The 18,375-nt window shown below is 39.0% G+C and overlaps 1 protein-coding gene across 2 annotated transcripts in view; it reads right to left on the bottom strand.

Moving 5' to 3' along the window:
• The window catches only part of LOC144270066 (schwannomin-interacting protein 1), a 389,770-nt gene that overhangs the window by 76,523 nt on the left and 294,872 nt on the right, over positions 1–18,375 (bottom strand). The window lies entirely within an intron of this gene.

The following is an 18,375-nucleotide window of genomic DNA, read 5'->3' on the forward strand; positions in this document are numbered from 1 at the left end:
ACAAGCTGTGTTCTCAGAGTTGGAGAAACAATCCTAATATGAACATAAGATTCTCATGTTGATAAAGCTATTTGAAATCCCTGTGTGAGGGTATAATTTTTGAAAGGGAGGGCCCACTAACCAATAAGATGTAAAAAGCTAAAAACAGGAAAATCAAGGGTGTGTCTCAAGTGAGTTTTATTAGTCATGGAAGGACGGAGAACTCTCACTGGTGTTCATATTATGACAAACAGCAACATGGAAAAGCAAGAGACAGTATCTCATGTCTTCAATCGGAGTTTTCTCCCTTCTCACTTGTTGGATAAGACTTTTTTCCTCTTAATATAAAACTCCAAAATACTGGAAAGTTTCTTCAGTTTTTCATGACCAAGATCACACTTTTTAGCACAGTTTTACATGCATTATTAAATGCCATTAATATCAAAGATGATTCAGTTTCTTGTGTCTACTTCAATGAGAATAAAACTGCTTAAAAGTTATGTCGTAGTGTTGTTAATCATAAACCCCATTCCACTCAAGACCAAATTTTGGGTCAAATTCAGTCCTCAGCTATCCTTATGTGAAGTCAACGTTTGTTATTGCTATTCAAAAAAAGGGCAAAATTTGTTTTCACAAACTTGGGAGGATACGAAGAAACAAAGGTGAGGTGAAATGGCCAAGATTTAAAGATAAAGTATCACACACATTACCCAGTGTAGATCAAGAATAATTTAATAACGATTAGTTTACTTTAAAATCTTCTCCAAATCTGATCTAAGAGCAGCCTACCAAACACAAACTTAATTAGTCCTGTTACCCCTAATTTCCTCTCTTAGTTCCTCAGTAGTTATCATAATTACAGCAACATATTATTTTTGCAATACTCCATCTTTGTCTAGCATAGGATCAAAATGAACAGAAAAATGATTGCCTTGTCACTGAGTTACTATAGTAAATTATTGATTTTAGTGAAGACATATTGTACAGAAAAGGTATTTTTACACTGATAGAAGATCTTATAGAAGAAAATTGTGAAACCATAATGCATACACTTATCAAAACAAATTACAAAAATATGACTTAACTGAACCTTTTACTTCACTTCATACGCAAAGAAAATCCAGTCTAGCAAAGCGGTGCTATGCTGCCTTCTAATAGCTCAGATGACACAACACAGAAAAGTGCTAAAAAAATCTCTCAGATCCCCTATACGACTCTTTCAAAACTCTCTGGCTGAGGGAAGAATGACAGAACATGCAATTCCTATACATAGTCAATAAAGGTTAAGATTTCACACAGTACTCAATTCTTCAGGAGCTCAACATACAAATAATTAGTATTTGCCCACATGCTAAGAGGTTTCAGAGTAACAGCCGTGTTAGTCTGTATTCGCAAAAAGAAAAGGAGTACTTGTGGCACCTTAGAGACTAACCAATTTATTTGAGCATAAGCTTTTGTGAGCTAGAGCTCACTTAATCGGATGCATACTGTAGAAACTGCAGAAGATCTTTTTATACACACAAAGCATGAAAAAATACCTTCCCCCACCCCACTCTCCTGCTGGTAACAGTTTATCTAAAGTGATCACTCTCCTTACAATGTGTATGATAATCAAGTTGGGCCATTTCCAGCACAAATCCAGGTTTTCTCAAACCCCTCCCCCCCCCCAAACCCACTCTCCTGCTGGTAACAGCTTATCTAAAGTGACCACTCTCGTTACAATGTGTATGATAATCAAGGTGGGCCATTTCCAGCACAAATCCAGGGTTTAACAAGAACGTCTGGGGTGGGGGTAGGAAAAAACAAGGGGAAATAGGTTACCTTGCATAATGACTTAGCCACTCTCAGTCTCTATTCAAGCCTAAGTTAATTGTATCCAATTTGCAAATGAATTCCAATTCAACAGTTTCTTGCTGGAGTCTGGATTTGAAGATTTTTTGTTGTAATATCGCAACTTTCATGTCTGTAATCGCGTGACCAGAGAGACTGAAGTGTTCTCCGACTGAATGTTATAATTATGTTTATGAATGTTATAATTCTTGACATCTGATTTGTGTCCATTTATTTTTTTATGTAGAGACTGTCCAGTTTGATCAATGTACATGGCAGAGGGGCATTGCTGGCACATGATGGCATATATCACATTGGTGGATGTGCAGGTGAACGAGCCTCTGATAGTGTGGCTGATGTTATTAGGCCCTGTGATGGTGTCCCCTGAATAGATATGTGGGCACAGTTGGCAACGGGCTTTGTTGCAAGGATAGGTTCCTGGGTTAGTGGTTCTGTTGTGTGGTATGTGGTTGCTGGTGAGTATTTGCTTCAGGTTGGGGGGGCTGTCTGTAGGCAAGGACTGGCCTGTTCTCCCAAGATTTGTGAGAGTGTTGGGTCATCCTTCAGGATAGGTTGTAGATCCTTAATAATGCGTTGGAGGGGTTTTAGTTGGGGGCTGAAGGTGACGGTTAGTGGCGTTCTGTTATTTTCTTTGTTAGGCCTGTCCTGTAGTAGGTGACTTCTGGGAACTCTTCTGGCTCTATCAATCTGTTTCTTCACTTCCGCAGGTGGGTATTGTAGTTGTAAGAATGCTTGATAGAGATCTTGTAGGTGTTTGTCTCTGTCTGAGGGGTTGGAGCAAATGCGGTTGTATCACAGAGCTTGGCTGTAGACGATGGATCATGTGGTGTGGTCAGGGTGAAAGCTGGAGGCATGTAGGTAGGAATAACGGTCAGTAGGTTTCTGGTATAGGGTGGTGTTTATGTGACCATCGTTTATTAGCACTGTAGTGTCCAGGAAGTGGATCTCTTGTGTGGACTGTTCCAGGCTGAGGTTGATAGTGGGATGGAAATTGTTGAAATCATGGTGGAATTCCTCAAGGGCTTCTTTTCTATGGGTCCAGATGATGAAGATGTCATCAATATAGTGCAAGTAGAGTAGGGGCGTTAGGGGACGAGAGCTGAGGAAGCGTTGTTCTAAGTCAGCCATAAAAATGTTGGCATACTGTGGGGCCATGCGGGTACCCATAGTAGTGCCGCTGATCTGAAGGTATACATTGTCCCCAAATGTAAAATAGTTATGGGTAAGGACAAAGTCACAAAGTTCAGCCATCAGGTTAGCCGTGACATTATCGGGGATAGTGTTCTTGACGGCTTGTAGTCCATCTTTGTGTGGAATGTTGATGTAGAGGGCTTCTACATCCATAGTGGCCAGGATGGTGTTATCAGGAAGATCACAGATGGATTGTAGTTTCCTCAGGAAGTCAGTGGTGTCTCGAAGGTAGCTGGGAGTGCTGGTAGCGTAGGGCCTGAGGAGGAAGTCTACATAGCCAGACAATCCTGCTGTCAGGGTGCCAATGCCTGAGATGATGGGGCGCCCAGGATTTCCAGGTTTATGGATCTTGGGTAGTAGACAGAATATACCTGGGAGATATATATATATATAGGCATCCGATGAAGTGAGCTGTAGCTCACGAAAGCTTATGCTCAAATAAATTGGTTAGTCTCTGAGGTGCCACAAGTACTCCTTTTCTTTTTGCGAATACAGACTAACACGGCTGTTCCTCTGAAACCTGTCATTGTAAGGAGAGTGGTCACTTTAGATAAGCTATTACCAGCAGGAGAGTGGGGTGGGGGAAGGTATTTTTTCATGCTTTGTGTGTATAAAAATATCTTCTGCACTTTCCACAGTATGCATCCGATGAAGTTTATGCTCACAAAAGCTTATGCTCAAATAAATTGGTTAGTCTCTAAGGTGCCACAAGTACTCCTTTTCTTTATGCTAAGAGGTATCTTCTGTCAAAATGACTGCAACCCACTAAGGCTAGAACATAACAAAAATGAATGCTATGTTTGACATTTCAAACTCTTTTTGTATTTCAATATAAAGCCCACACAGAGTATAATGCTCAGATTTCATTAAAAATTTCAGTGCATTTTACAGTGGCAACAAAATGAGGATGATTAAACAGGATGATCAAGGCTTTAAACACACAAACATTCTTAAAAACCAATTCAGAGATCAAACACCACAAGGAAGGGCAACAAAAGCTAGGAAGTTCTACTGCAAATACAAATACTGGACTACAACATGGGGGGAAAAAAGCTGCTTTACAAACTGCATTGCAAAAACATTTCAATCCTGACAATATTTTTATTTCTGTAGCCTTGATTCCTTTAATTCAAGTGTCCCAGAATGTGAAATGTATTCACTAAAAAAAAATTTTCATCTCAGTGTGGAACATCAGCAGCTCCTCATTATGATTTCCACCCTTTCGGGCAACAGGTGATTTTCATGCTTATTCACCAAACCAGGTCAGAATGAGACATTTGTTTCCTGATCAGAACTATGGACTGAGCCCCACCCCTTCAGCTCAGGTCACCGGAAAGGTCCTTCCACAGCTGTTAGAAACACTCCACCAACTTATTATTAGCATCAAGACAACAACTTGGTATATAAGCTTAAGAAAATTGTGTCCAGGTCTCCCTTTAAGGAAAATTTTGGTGTGTATTTTGGTCACTTACCAGTAAGACCACGAGCATGAACTGAATGAAAACAGATGTTATTAACACAATGAAAATTTTCAAAAAGAAAAGGAGTACTTGTGGCACCTTAGAGACTAACCAATTTATTTGAGCATGAGCTTTCGTGAGCTACAGCTCACATCCGATGAAGTGAGCTGTAGCTCACGAAAGCTTATGCTCAAATAAATTGGTTAGTCTCTAAGGTGCCACAAGTACTCCTTTTCTTTTTGCGAATACAGACTAACACGGCTGTTCCTCTGAAACCAATGAAAATTTTCTTATCTGATAATTTTCTATCTGTTGCACAGCTTCTATCCTCATTCGTTACTAATGGAAAGTACTGAACAGTGAATCACAGAAGTATGAGGGAAAGGATAAGCAGAGTTTTAATTATCATAGTAGAATAATAGGCAAGAATGTAAGTTTCCCCCAAATCAAGCAAGAGCTTTGTAAACTGAAGAGTTATGTGGGAACCAACCTGGTAGCATCTTTCTACCAAAGGATGCCTCTGAGGAAGAATGGAAACTTACTCTGCAAATTTTTCCCCTGATGAGGCTCATCCGCCCCTTCCCCCCCAAGGCCCTAGGGACTTCTGAGAAGTTTCCCAGATGACTAGCATGCCAGCTGGAGCAGGATTTTAACTTCTTGCCTGTAGCAACTTTTTGTGACCCTAAGGCCTTGGCATTTTCGATGGAATGAGATAAACTGGGTATAAATTCATATGTACCTCCTGTATTCTTGGGATATTATTATGAATTTGTATTACTGTACTGCCTGGGAGCTCTAGTCATAGATCAGGACCCCAGAGTGCTAGTAATGCCAGAACTCTCAAAGAATGCTAAGAGTTAGAACAAAATGATGGGAGAGCTACGCACAGGAACTGTAGAAAAAGGAACTTAACCTTGGACAGAAGTTTCTGGAGCTATAACAACCATCTTTTCCTCATGACCACAGGAGCATGATTCTTAGAGAGAGAGAGGAACAAATTCCCAAACCTGCCTTTTGGAGTTAATGGTGACTTGGAAGGCCAGCCACAGACTTGTATAATCTGAGCAGCTGTGGACACTCAAATAGTCTGATATGACTATCTATACAACGCTGGGTTGTACTCATATTTTTATGGTGCCTGATTGTAGGATTCCAACCAACACTCAGTAGCTGAGATCACCAGAACTCGGTGATTATAATATTTGTATTATGGTACCATCTAGATGTGAGGGCCCCATTGAACTGTGCACAGAACAAACAAAGAGGAAGTGCCTGCCTCAAAGAGTCTGTTTGCTTGGCACCAGAAACATAACTTGACCAAGTCAATGAAAGAAATTTCCTGGTTGAGTTCTGTCTAGATAGCAAAATACAAAAGGGGCTAATGGAGAGTCTCTGCTGAACTGCACTTCTCTACACCAGCAATCCTAGCCACCGCCTATAACTGGCTACAGATGACCACTGCCAGAAAATGACTCATGCAATGAAGCTTTGGACCTTTACAAATCTTTACCATTTATAGCAAGGTAACATTATAGCCAGAACCAAGTCTATTTGATCCCTCAGTAAGCAATTCTCTGTAGTGGAAATCAAAGGCTCTTCTTCATTTTTAAACAACTGGTGGGTATGAATCCTTTTCCAGCAGCTGTTAAATTATGAATGGGCACTGATCAGTGTGTTGTCTGAATAGGGATAGGTGCATAACTTGCAAACTGAGCCTTGCTGTGACTAATGCCAGCTGTTTCTTAAGACTCTGGGTACAGAGGGTGGATCAGAAAGAAGAGTCTTGTACAGGAATTGAGCTCTCATACACAAACACTCATTTTATCTTTGTTATGCTGAGGATTTTGTTGGTTTGGAAAACATTTTATCTAGGTTTCCTTGGAAGCTTCTGGTCCAGATTTCATCCTCTGCTAGGAGAGCAGCCATTTCTTTATTACTGTTGGTGTTAACAGTGACCAATGGATTGCTATGCTAGTTCTGATAATGAGGGTTCAGGCCTATCTGCTCTCTCAGCTACTAATTTCTCTTTACCCAAAAAGTTCCTCATCTGTAAGTTTGGACGCACAACATATCCGTTTAGGATGATTTACTGCTATTCATGGGTATATTACAAATTCCTTGAAGCCAGCAAATTAGAAGCCAATGCTCTAGTAACAAATCACATCAAGGGTTTGACCAGGGCAGAACCCAAGATATATGGGATATGTAGGGTTAAAATCAGAAAGGCTACAGCACAAAATGAATTACACCTACCACAGGACAGGAAAAGGCAGTAAGAGGTTCTTTCAATACATTAGGAGCAAGAGAAAGATGAAATAAAGCATAGGTCCACTACTTAGCAGGGAAAGAGAGCTAACCACTGATGACATCAAGAAGGCTGAAGGATTTAATGCCTATTTTGCTTCAGTCTTCACTAAAAAAGATAATGGTGACCAACACAATTACTATAAACAACAACATGGAAGGAATGCAATCCAAAATAGGGAACGAACAGGCTAAAGAATATTTAGATAAGTTACATATATGCAAGTCAGCATGGCCTGATGAAATTCGTCTTAGGGATTTGAGGCACTAGCTGAAGCAATCTTGGAACAATTAGAAATTATCTTCAAGAGCTCATGGAGGACAGATGATGCCTCAGAGGACTGGAGAAGGGGAAACATACTACCTATCTTTAAAAATGGGGAACAAAGAGGATCTAGGGAATTATAGACCAGTCAGTCTGTGATACCTGGAAAGATATTGGAATAAATTATTAAACAATCAATTTGTAAGCACACAGAGGATAATATAAGGGATAGCCCATGTGGATTTGAGAAGAACAAATCAAGCCAAACCAACCTAATTTCCTTCTTTGTGAGGACTGCTGGCTTAGTGCATAAGGGGGAATCCATAGAGGGGATATATCTTGATTTTTAGTAAGGCTTTTGACACAGTCCCAAATGACATTCTCATAAGCCAGCTAGGGAAATGTGGTCTAGATGAAATTATAAAGTGGTTACGCAACTGGTTAAAAGACCATACTCAAAGAGTAGTTATCAATGATTCATTGTATAACTTGTGGGGGGAAGGGGGGAGAGATGTATTAGGTAGGGTCCTGCAGGGGTCAGTTCTGGGGCTGACTAGTCAATGTGTTAATTAATGACTTAGATAATGGAGTGGAGAGTATGCTTATAAAATTTGTAGATGACATCAAGCTGGGAGAGGTTGCAAGCATTTTGGAGGACAGGATTAGAATTCAAAATTACCTTGACAAAGTAGAAAACTGGTCTGAGTTCAACAAGATGAAATTCAATAAAGAAAAACGCAAAGTACTTCACTTAGCAACTAAAATATCAAATGCACAGCTACAAAATGGGAAATAACTGGGTAGGTCGTAGTACTGCTGAAAAAGGAACTGTGGGTTATAGTGGATCACAAATTGACTATGAGGCAACAACATGATGCAGTTGCAAAAAAGGCAAATATTCTGAGCTATATTAACAGGAATGTCACATGTAAGACACAAGAGGTAACTGTCTCCCTCTACTTGTCACTGGTGAGGTCTCAGCTGGAGTACTGTGCCTAATTCTGGGCACAACACTTTATGAAGGATATGGACAAACTGGAGAGTGTCCTGAGGAGAGTAACACAAATGATGAAAGATTTAGAAAATATGACCTTTGAGAAAAGATTAAAAACTGAGCATGTCTTTTCTTGAGAAAAGAAGACTGAGGGGAACGGGCGGAGAACCTGACAACCATATTCAAAAACATTAAGGGCTGTTATAAAGAGGACTGTGGTCAATTATTCTCCATGTCCACTGAAGGTAGGACAAGTAGTAATGGATTAATATGCAGCAAGGGAGATTTAGGTTAGATATTAGGGAAAAAATTCTAACTATAAGGGTAGTTAAGCTCTGGAATCAGCTTCCAAAGGATGCTGTAGAATCCCCATTATCACTGGAGGTTTTTAAAAACAGGTTGGACAAACACCTGTCAGGGATGGTCTAGGTTTACCTGGTTCTGCCTCAGCACAGGAGGCTGGACTTGATGACTTATCATGGTCCCTTCCAGACCTACATTTCTATGATATGTCTCACTCCAAGCAAGGATCAGCTACCTAGACAATAAGCCACTTGCTTAACACCAAGAAGGTCTTCCTTACTAACTACATGACAAATCTTTGGTCTGAACGGATCTAGCTGAGACTTTGCGTCCTCACTCTTATGGTCTACGAAGAATCTTTTTGAAAGAAATCCCTTCTGAAGGTGTGTTTGTTTTTCACCAATATAGCTGCTGCTGCAGCAAACTTATATTTCCAAAACTTATATAAAAACAAAGATAGTTCATAACATCTTAGTTTAACACTTGGTTTTAAACAGAAGTCCTTATGTGGATGTTCTGATGTCCTCAAAGTAGATGCCTATAGGAAACTGTGCATCTAGTAATGCTTGTTAATATTGATGAGGTCCTTGCAAGCAACTGGCATCCTGTCCTAGAAAAATCCTGCAAGGTTTTTTTTTTGTTTGTTTTAAAGTGGTGCAGGTATGGTACTTCTGCTGACTGTTCACAGGGCTCAGGCAGCACACTATTTATCCTGGCTTGAAGAAGTCCTGCTTCTTTTCACTGGGAAGCTGAGGACACATATCCAGCATCTTGAGAAGGAACAGGACAGACTTTGGATCCCTTCAGGATTTCTTCCCCTTCCAGCCCAGATCTCTAGTGGGACGTACTCTCTGAGTTGGCTGGATTATGTCCTCCTCATCCTTAGACTCTCTTCCAAAATGCTCAGAAGCTCCAGATTGGGGCTTTTCTGCATTGTATGTTGGTTCTAACTCTGAGCCCTGTACCGTGGCAAGGGAGAGGTGTGGGGGTGGCTGGGCTGGATGCGAACAAGCAGGGCACTCTCTGTAGAGCCTTGGAACCTCACATAGCACTACTTAGATTTAACATGGTGTTTGCAGGACAGTTCTGCCACACCTGAGTGAGGGCAGAGAAGTCCTAGAAGGGAAGCACTGGGAGTGATGGATTCAGATGGCTAAAGCCAACATAGTGCCAATACCAGATCTGGGGGAGGAGGAAGAAAGATTATATATTGCCACTGCATGAAATAAAAATTAAAAAGTTCTAAAATAAAATGACCAGAAAACAGAAAAATCTGGTGGCCTGATCTGAAGGGCAGGGCTTAGTCCTGAAGCCTCCAGCGACACCACTAAATTGCCTCTAAATTCCAGAGATGGGGAGCCTTATACCATTAGTGATTAATGAGGTCAACAGCAATGCAACAGAAAGAGCTGACTTAGTAACAAGTTTTTTCAAAGTACTGTTTTGTTTATTTCCGGTATAGGATTGTGCTATAGAAAATTTTAGATCACACTGCAGTATCTTAGCAGATAATTAATTTAGCCGGAAACTGAGAATGACACTGGATTCAAGACTCTCAAAGAGGCCAGGATATTTCTCTACACCATACATTTTACTCTTTTCTCTCCATTTTTCTCTACTTCTGCATCTAAACGCATTAATCAGTAGTAATTTCTGCCAAGGCTAGTTGGGTTATTACCCTCAAATGTCTGAACACTCTAAAACAAATTAAAAGTGTCTTTGACTACCAGTCATCACCTCTGGGGTGGGGACAGAGGGAGATCCTGTCCTCATTCAAGTCAACAGCAACTTTCATTGATCTGAATGAAGCCAGGATTTTGTCCCAGGTGCCTGGGATATTTCTATGGGGTTTGCTATTTTGCCTAGTCCAGTTCTTAAATCAAGGTAAAAATAGTTACCAAGAAGCCTCCCTTAAAAATACAGAATAATAAACAAAATATATTTATGGTCAATTTAAATACAATTCCATCCCTGCCCCCACCCCAGGAAAAATACTTATTATAGAAGCATTTGGTATTGAAACATTAGTTAAATATTTTTAAACATACCGTACATATGTATGTAGAACCACTACCACCACAGTAATACTGAGAGATCATTCTACTTTTCGAGTTTCTTATGGAAACTTCACAAAATAAATATAGCAATAGCACATTCCTGCATGTCAAACAGAATTGTAAACTTCAATGCAGTAAGTGCATGATTCCTTTAAGTGATATGAAAAATAAAAATATTTGTCATTTTAATCTCCTGACAAGAAACATTTTTCCAAAAGGTCTTAGAAACAGAAGGATTACCAGGTCCCTGATCTCTGCACTGCACCTACCACTGACTTATGATCATGGATGTTCCCCTGATTTTCTGCTCCCTTTCACTTCTACAGACGACCAAGAAGCTGGGGAAGTTTCCTAAGACTTGGAGTAAAATCCTGTTTCCACTGAAGTCAATGGCAAAACTCCCTTTGACTTCAGTGGAGCCAAAATTTCTCTAAGTCTTCATAATTTCATTTTGCTTTATCAAGACTCACCCCTCTCCTCCTTTCTGCTTTTTGGCTAAAAGTGAGCAAGACTGACTTTCTGCTTAATTAACAGGTCTGTCATTTCCCCCACACACCTTATATTGGGTCTTCTGACCCCTACCCCAGTGAGGATCAAAACCCCGTTGTGCATACAACCATGTTGTTTTCTATGTCCACCAAAAGTAGGACAAGTAATAATCAGCATAATCTGCAGCAAGGGAGATTTAGGTTAGATATGAGGCAAAACTTTCTAAGTAAGGATAGTTAAGTACGGGAATAGGTTATCAAGGGACATTGTGGAAACCCCATCATTGGAGGTTTTTAAGAAGAGCTTAGAAATATAATTGTCAGGGACTGTCCAGGTATACTTAATCGAGCCTCAGCATGGAGGAAGAGGGGTGTAGGGGTGGATGGATTAGATGACCTCGAGGTCCTTTCCAGCCCTACATTTCTATGCTTCTATGATTTTGAAATACAATATGGCCCATGCCCTGAAGACCATAAATAGACAAAATGAACATTATTCTATTAATAGAAATTCCCTCCCCACCTGTAAATTCCATCCTCCCCATATAGATGATTTAAGCAATCAGATTTTTTTAAAAGCTAAAAGGTGAACAGTGTATTAACCCCCTCCCCCACCCCTATGTTATTTTCTTTTCATTTGCCAACAGAAACTAGAAAAAAATAGATTAAAAAAACAGGTTTTTCTTACACATCATGAAGAGAGGGGGGAGGCAAAACTGTTTCCCCTCATTTGCAAGTCACTTTTAACAGAACTGTCTTTCCAACATTGAATGTGAAAAATAATGAGAGAAAAGAAAAGGGAAACTATCTTGTATAAGAACCTATGTTAGAACATTTGAATATTCGTTAAATATTAGGGTCATATACAATAAAGAATTAAATGAAGTTTTTTGTTATTGATAAGAACAGTTTGATGTAAAATTACTACATGACAAGAAAACTATACAGTACAACTATATGCACTGTAGCAATGGCTACGTAAGAAACACAAATACGTAATGCTGATATTCCCCAAGTCCCATTTTAATAAACTCAATATAATAGTTACATTAAATAAAAAAGTTAAGATTAAATTTTTAACAACTTACTAAAAGCATTTCTATTCTCTGTGGACCATATGCACTACCACTGAAGCAAGCTTTTATATGCATAAAGAATTACACACTTCTCTATAGTTTTCTTTATTCACTATTGCTAATTACTAGTTAAAAGACATTTAGATCTCATCTCTGTACTTTCCATCCAGACATACTGACCCCCTTGAACTTTAGATGGTCTCTTTAGTTTATATGAATGAGCACGTCTTTAACTTTTAAAATACTTTGTTACAATATGTTCCTGTAATTTTTTCATTCAAAGGAGGATTGCAAGTCATCCAAAAAGAAGCCAAAAACAGGTGGTGTCAACCAGATTTACTATCTCCAAGACCCATCTGTCACACTCAAATGCCTCCATAATTTGGGAATAGTAAAAAACAAAAGATAGAGTGTTTGTCACTTTACACCATCAGAAAAGTAGGAAACTCTCAGAACAATAGGAATACTCTAGTATCTTCAAACCTGAGGTTCATTTCTAATATTTATAGGAAAATTATTTTCCCATCATGATCTAATATACTGAAATGGGAGTAGATCAAAGCGCACTACTAACTGTTAGTGCAGGGCAGCAGGGTTCAAATGGATAATTAGTGCACTGCAAACTAGTGCAGGATAGATTTTCACTCCAGATTACTGTGGACTAACTAAAACAATGAGGAGTCCGGTGGCACCTTAAAGACTAACAGATTTATTTGGGCATAAGCTTTCATGGGTAAAAAACCCACTTCTTCAGCCCAGACCAACGTGCAACATCCAGAGTACCTTTTCCTGCTACCCTGGATCAACCTCACAGAGGACTTGGAGCAAGATTTTTCCCCACAGGAGGTGTTGGCAAGGCTGATGAGGACCAAAAACACTGCGTCCTGGAAAAGATGGCATCTGCTACCACCTGCTGAAGAAGCGAGACCCCGGCTGCTTGGTGCTTGCCACCGTCTTCAACAAATGCAATTAGTTCCGCAGTGCTCGTCCACAAAAAAGGTGAACAAGATGACCCCGGCAACTGGAGGCCCATCTCCCTCTGCTCCACCATCTACAAGCTGTATGCCAGCTCCCTCACAGCAAGGATCACAGACTGGTCAGTGTGCGGGGGCATCGTTAGCCCAGTGGAGAAGGGTTTCATGTCCTGCCCGGGATGTTACTGAAGAAGTTGGTTTTTTACCCACGAAAGCTTATGCTCAAATAAATGTTAGTCTTTAAGGTGCCGTTGGACTCCTCGTTGTTTCTGTGGATACAGACTAACACGGCTACCCCCCTGATACTGTGGACCAACTGTCCGTGTAGACAAGCCCAAACACTAAATTATATGAAGATCAGGGTGGATAAAAAGCAATGTTTTTTTAAATTAAAAAAAACGGGGTTTTTTATTTAAATTGGATTTTCTTGATAAAATGTTTTTTGAGGAAAAAACCTATCAAAAATAGCTTTAATTAAGATATATCTTTGAGCTATAATGTCTCATCATGGAATAGGGTTATAAATTCTAATTCTATAGTAAGAGACAATATATTCATGTCATGTTTAAGAAAAAGTTTTGTAAATGAGTTCCAATAGTTCATGGATTAGGGACCCAATCTTTTCGGGTTACAGCGGCTTCTGTATATATTAATCTTTCTCTCTACCCAATGGGGCTCAGTCTAGAAGATAGCATCAGAGATGCTTAATTTTGCAGTTCTCAAACTGTGGATTTGTGTCTCCAGAGATAACATGCTTGTTAACAGAAAAAATGTTTTAAAATAAATAAATATTGTATAGAGGTGAAAAATAACAGACCTCAACCCTATTGTCCCTCTGCAAATTTGTGTACACAGAGTCAATCCCTTACCTCTCTCTAAAAGTGTAAAGTTTCAAAAAGTTCAATGAATAGAAAAGATTGTTGGGGGTGGAATAGATCTGGACAAGGAGAAGAAGTCTGGAGATAAATGTGAGAAGGGAGGGACAGGCAGTAGAAACAAAAGTGAAACTGAGCAGCATACTCCAGAAGTCTTGAGGTCTTTCTGAGTGTAGCCTTCATTGATTTGAGATCTACCATACCATTCTCTCACTAGAAGGGAAAACCTATAATGGCAGCAGGCCATAAAAGAGACCCAGTTTGGGAATATTTTAATGAAGTTCCTCTACCTGTGGGTAAGTCAGGCATGTGTGCAAAATGCAAACAGCGCAACAAAGAAATACAAGACCTGGTTGCCCGAATGAAACAACATCATGAGAAGTGTTCCTTCTCAGGAGGAAGCTGTGTTGAAGATGATGAATGGAATGTCTGAACATGCAGGATCTTCAGGTTGGTAAACTTTTTTATTTCATACTTCTTTCTTAAGGACTGCCTGTCTTCCTTCTGACCTACTCTTGAATTCTCATGTTTGAGCAAAAAATATAGTTATTACTCTATAGTACTACCATTTTAGATGCAGTTGTGATAAAAAATAAATAGCTGAAATAGGCAGATCTTCCTTTTCCAATTTCATCTTTAAAGTAGTACTGAGTGTCAGTGAATGCAATGAGTACTACTAAATGAGCAGTATGGTAATAATAATTAAATAACTGCATTGACTTATTTTGTTTAGGAGAATCCATCCTCAACATACAGGATTCTGAAGACTATCCACCTTCAAGATCACCATCATTTTCTATAGTTTTAGAGTTATCTGCCAATGATAGTGTTTCAGTCACATCATGTATGTCACATAGCCACAGTATATCACCTGTAGCAATAAGAAAAAAAGTCTCCACCATCCAGAAACAACCATAGATAAGTTTGTGATAAGAACCAGCAGATTACAAAAAGAGGTAATTGATGAAATAATTGCCAGGTTTCTTTATGCAACACACTCTCCTTTCTGTATGACTGAGAACCCACACTTCATTAATATGGTTCAGTCATTAAGACCAGGATACAGTCTACCCAACTGAGCAGATGTTGCAGGCAAATTGCTGGATAAAGAGTATGAAAGAGAAATTGAGCAGTGTGCAAAAAGGTCTAGAGGGTAAATATGTTAACCTGAGTCTTGATGGGTGGAGCTATGTCCACAATGATCCTATTGCACGTGCTTGTGTGACAACAGAAGAAGGGAATGTCTTCCTTACAGAAACAATAGATAGATCAGGAAAGACGCACACAGCAGAATACTTACAAGTAGCAGCAGTAAAAGCTATAATAAACCGTGAAAAAAAAATTCAAATGGTCTAATATGCAGCTTGGTCACAGACAATGTTGCAAATGTATCCAAGATGAGAAGAAATTATTTAGAAGAGAGTCCCAAGCTAATAACATACGGTTGCAGTGCTCATTTGATGTACCTCCTAGCCAAAGACTTCAGTGTTCCAGAAATAAAGGTTAATGTAGTTGAAATTGCAAAATACTTCCGTAACAACTGCTTTGCGGCAGCTGCTCTGAAAAAAGTGGGAGGAACCAAGCTAACTCTCCCACAAGATGTGCGATGGAACTCAGTAGTGGACTGTTTTGAGCACTATATCAAGAACTGGCCTAATCTGATGACAGTTTGTGAAACAAAACAGTGAAAAAATAGATGGCATTGTCACAGCCAAAGTTCTCATCATTGGGCTTAAGAGAAATGTTGAACACATGCTGAGTACCCTGAAGCCTATTTCTGTAGCCTTGAACAAAATGCAGGCAAAATAGCTGTTTTATTGCTGACGCTGCTGAAATTTGGAAGGAACTGACTGACATCTTAAAAAGAGAAATATACAATGACAGAGTTAAATTCCAAGCATTAAAAAAAAAACAAATGGGACAAGCATGATCTCCAGCTCATTTTCTTACAAATATACTCAGTGTCTGGTACCAGGGTCAAACCTTAATTGCTGAAGAAGAGGAGTTGGCTACGACATGGACATCCAGCAATCATCCCTCCATAATTCCAACTATAATAAACTTCAGAGCTAAGGGTGAACCATTCAAGAAGTATATGTCTGCGGATGATGTTTTAAAGAAAGTCACACCAGTGAACTGGTGGAAGTCATTTAAGCACTGGATTCAGAGACTGTTGAAGTGATAATCTCACTTTTAACAGCAGTAGCTTCTTCTGCTGGCGTAGACAGAATATTTCCTTCCTTTGGATTAATTCATTCCAAATTGAGAAATTGTTTGAGACCTGAAAAAGCAGGAAAGCTTGTTTTTCTTTTCCAGATTATGAACAAACAGGAAAATGAAGGTGAAGATGACCGAGTTAACTGCAGAAGCCAATATTTTAAGTTTCTCATGTTGACCTGGCTGACACAGTCGATTTTATTTTTGTTTGTTTTTTTAAAATATTTCATTTAACTATTTTAGTTAAAAACAATTTTAACAAAAACAAACCTGATTTTAAAAAAACTTGAATGTTTAACTAAATTCAAAAATTCATATGCTTGTTTTGTTAAAATATTATATATTTGCTGTTGAAGAAAAAAATCCAGAATACATAGCATTGTTTTAGTTAAATAAAACAATTTAAATATCTGTCTGGTGATGTTCTCCTTCAAATAGAATGGAAAGAAAATCCTCCAAATATTAATGATTAACCTGTTGAATTGGGGATATTTATGAAGTCACTGGGAGGTGAAGCATCTGCTTCAATTACCTTTGGTAAATGAAATAACCAAACAATCATTCATTTTCTGATATAGCTGTAAAACTAATCTGAAAAATTTTCAAAATAAATCACTTAAAAAATTTATAGTGTGTACCTTCTAAAAATGAAACCTACATCTATCTCGGAGTTATTAAGGTTATGTATTAAGATTGTATATGTATTAAGGTTTACAAGAATGCACTTTTATGTAGAAATCTATCATTAAATCCAGTCTTCCTGACTAGTGATTTAAATCATGATTTAAATCAAATCCACCCTGATGAAGATCAACATTCAAAACATTTTAATGACATTATTAGAATACTTTAGCCACACTTGGAAAGATACTACTGTATCATGTAGCTGGTGTCTACACTGCTGCTACATTTGTCTAGAACGACCTAATCATAAGCGTCTTCATGTATCCATCCTCAGTCTACAGGAACAAGTGTCAGGATATTCACGCAATCTGATCAGTATAAACAAACATTTATTTTATAAAAGAAAACAGCTATACTGAGCAACAAGCAGGAACTAGAAGAGACAGATTTTCTTTCAACTATTTTTAAAAAGAGTCATTATTTTCATATACTGAACTGGGATTTCATAATGCAGGGGTGGCCAACCTGTGGCTCCGGAGCCACATGTGGCTCTTCAGAAGTTAATACGCGGCTCCTTGTCTAGGCACCGACTCCGGGGCTGGGGCTACAGGCGCCAACTTTCCAGTGTGCCGGGGGGTGCTCAACCCCGGCTCTGCCACAGGCCCTGCCCCCGCTCCACCCCTTCTTGCCCCCTCCCCGAGCCTGCCGTGCCCTCACCTCCTCCCCCTCCCCCCCAGAGCCTCCTGCATGCCACAAAACAGCTGATTGGGAGGTGCGGGGAGGGAGGGGGAGGCGCTGATTGGCAGGGCTGCCAGTCGGCACTGGGAGCTGATGGGGGCTGCTGATGTATTACTGTAGCTCTTTGGCAATGTACATTGGTAAATTCTGGCTCCTTCTCAGGCTCAGGTTGGCCACCCCTGTCATAGTGGCATAAAATTGTGACTTTTCCCCTCGCTCATTCCAATAAAAATATCAGTTTTTCAGTAAAAACACATTTCTTATGAAAAAACTGTTCGTCATTACAAATGTAGAGAGTTTGAAATACTCACTCCACACTTTTATTAACAAGACGCTCTGAGGTGTTTGTAATTAAAAACTGAAATCTAAGGTATTTCAAATATTGCCCTACAAGCAACTTCTATTTAATTTAAATTTTGAATTGAAATATTTTTAAATCTCATGTTCTAATTTTTGCACGAGAATATTTTAATTTTGCAAGACAAGACCTAACATAGGCTTCAGAGGCCATACTTGTTAATCAGAAGGAAAATCCTTGTTTTGTTATTTAAATCCTTTACTTGGCAACAAAGTATCCTTTAGTCAAAATGAAAACAGGTTATTTTTATAGTGTTATGGGTGTGTATGGTTTGACTTCATTTTACTACTGCTCCTGGAAATTCTACCGCTAACACACATTTTTCCCCTCATCCAAAAAGATTATAGCTCTGCAGGGATTTATTTACATCCATCTTAACACACATCAGCTTTTATCACAGACTGGGCCTCCGATTGTCACCACTTCATTCTCCTTGATCAATATTTAATCACTGCACAGTTATATAGAAGCGAATGAAAAATTTCATCTCAAGGTAACACAACTTTAATATGAAAAACCATTAATTTACATTTCTGTGGTGCAGTAACTGGTTTTTATTTTAAAATCACCAAATTAAAAATATAATATAGAAATTAAAATTACTCAGTATGTTTTTTTTTT

This window comes from Eretmochelys imbricata, chromosome 9, assembly GCF_965152235.1.
Source record: "Eretmochelys imbricata isolate rEreImb1 chromosome 9, rEreImb1.hap1, whole genome shotgun sequence".
NCBI classification, from domain to species: Eukaryota; Metazoa; Chordata; order Testudines; family Cheloniidae; genus Eretmochelys; species Eretmochelys imbricata.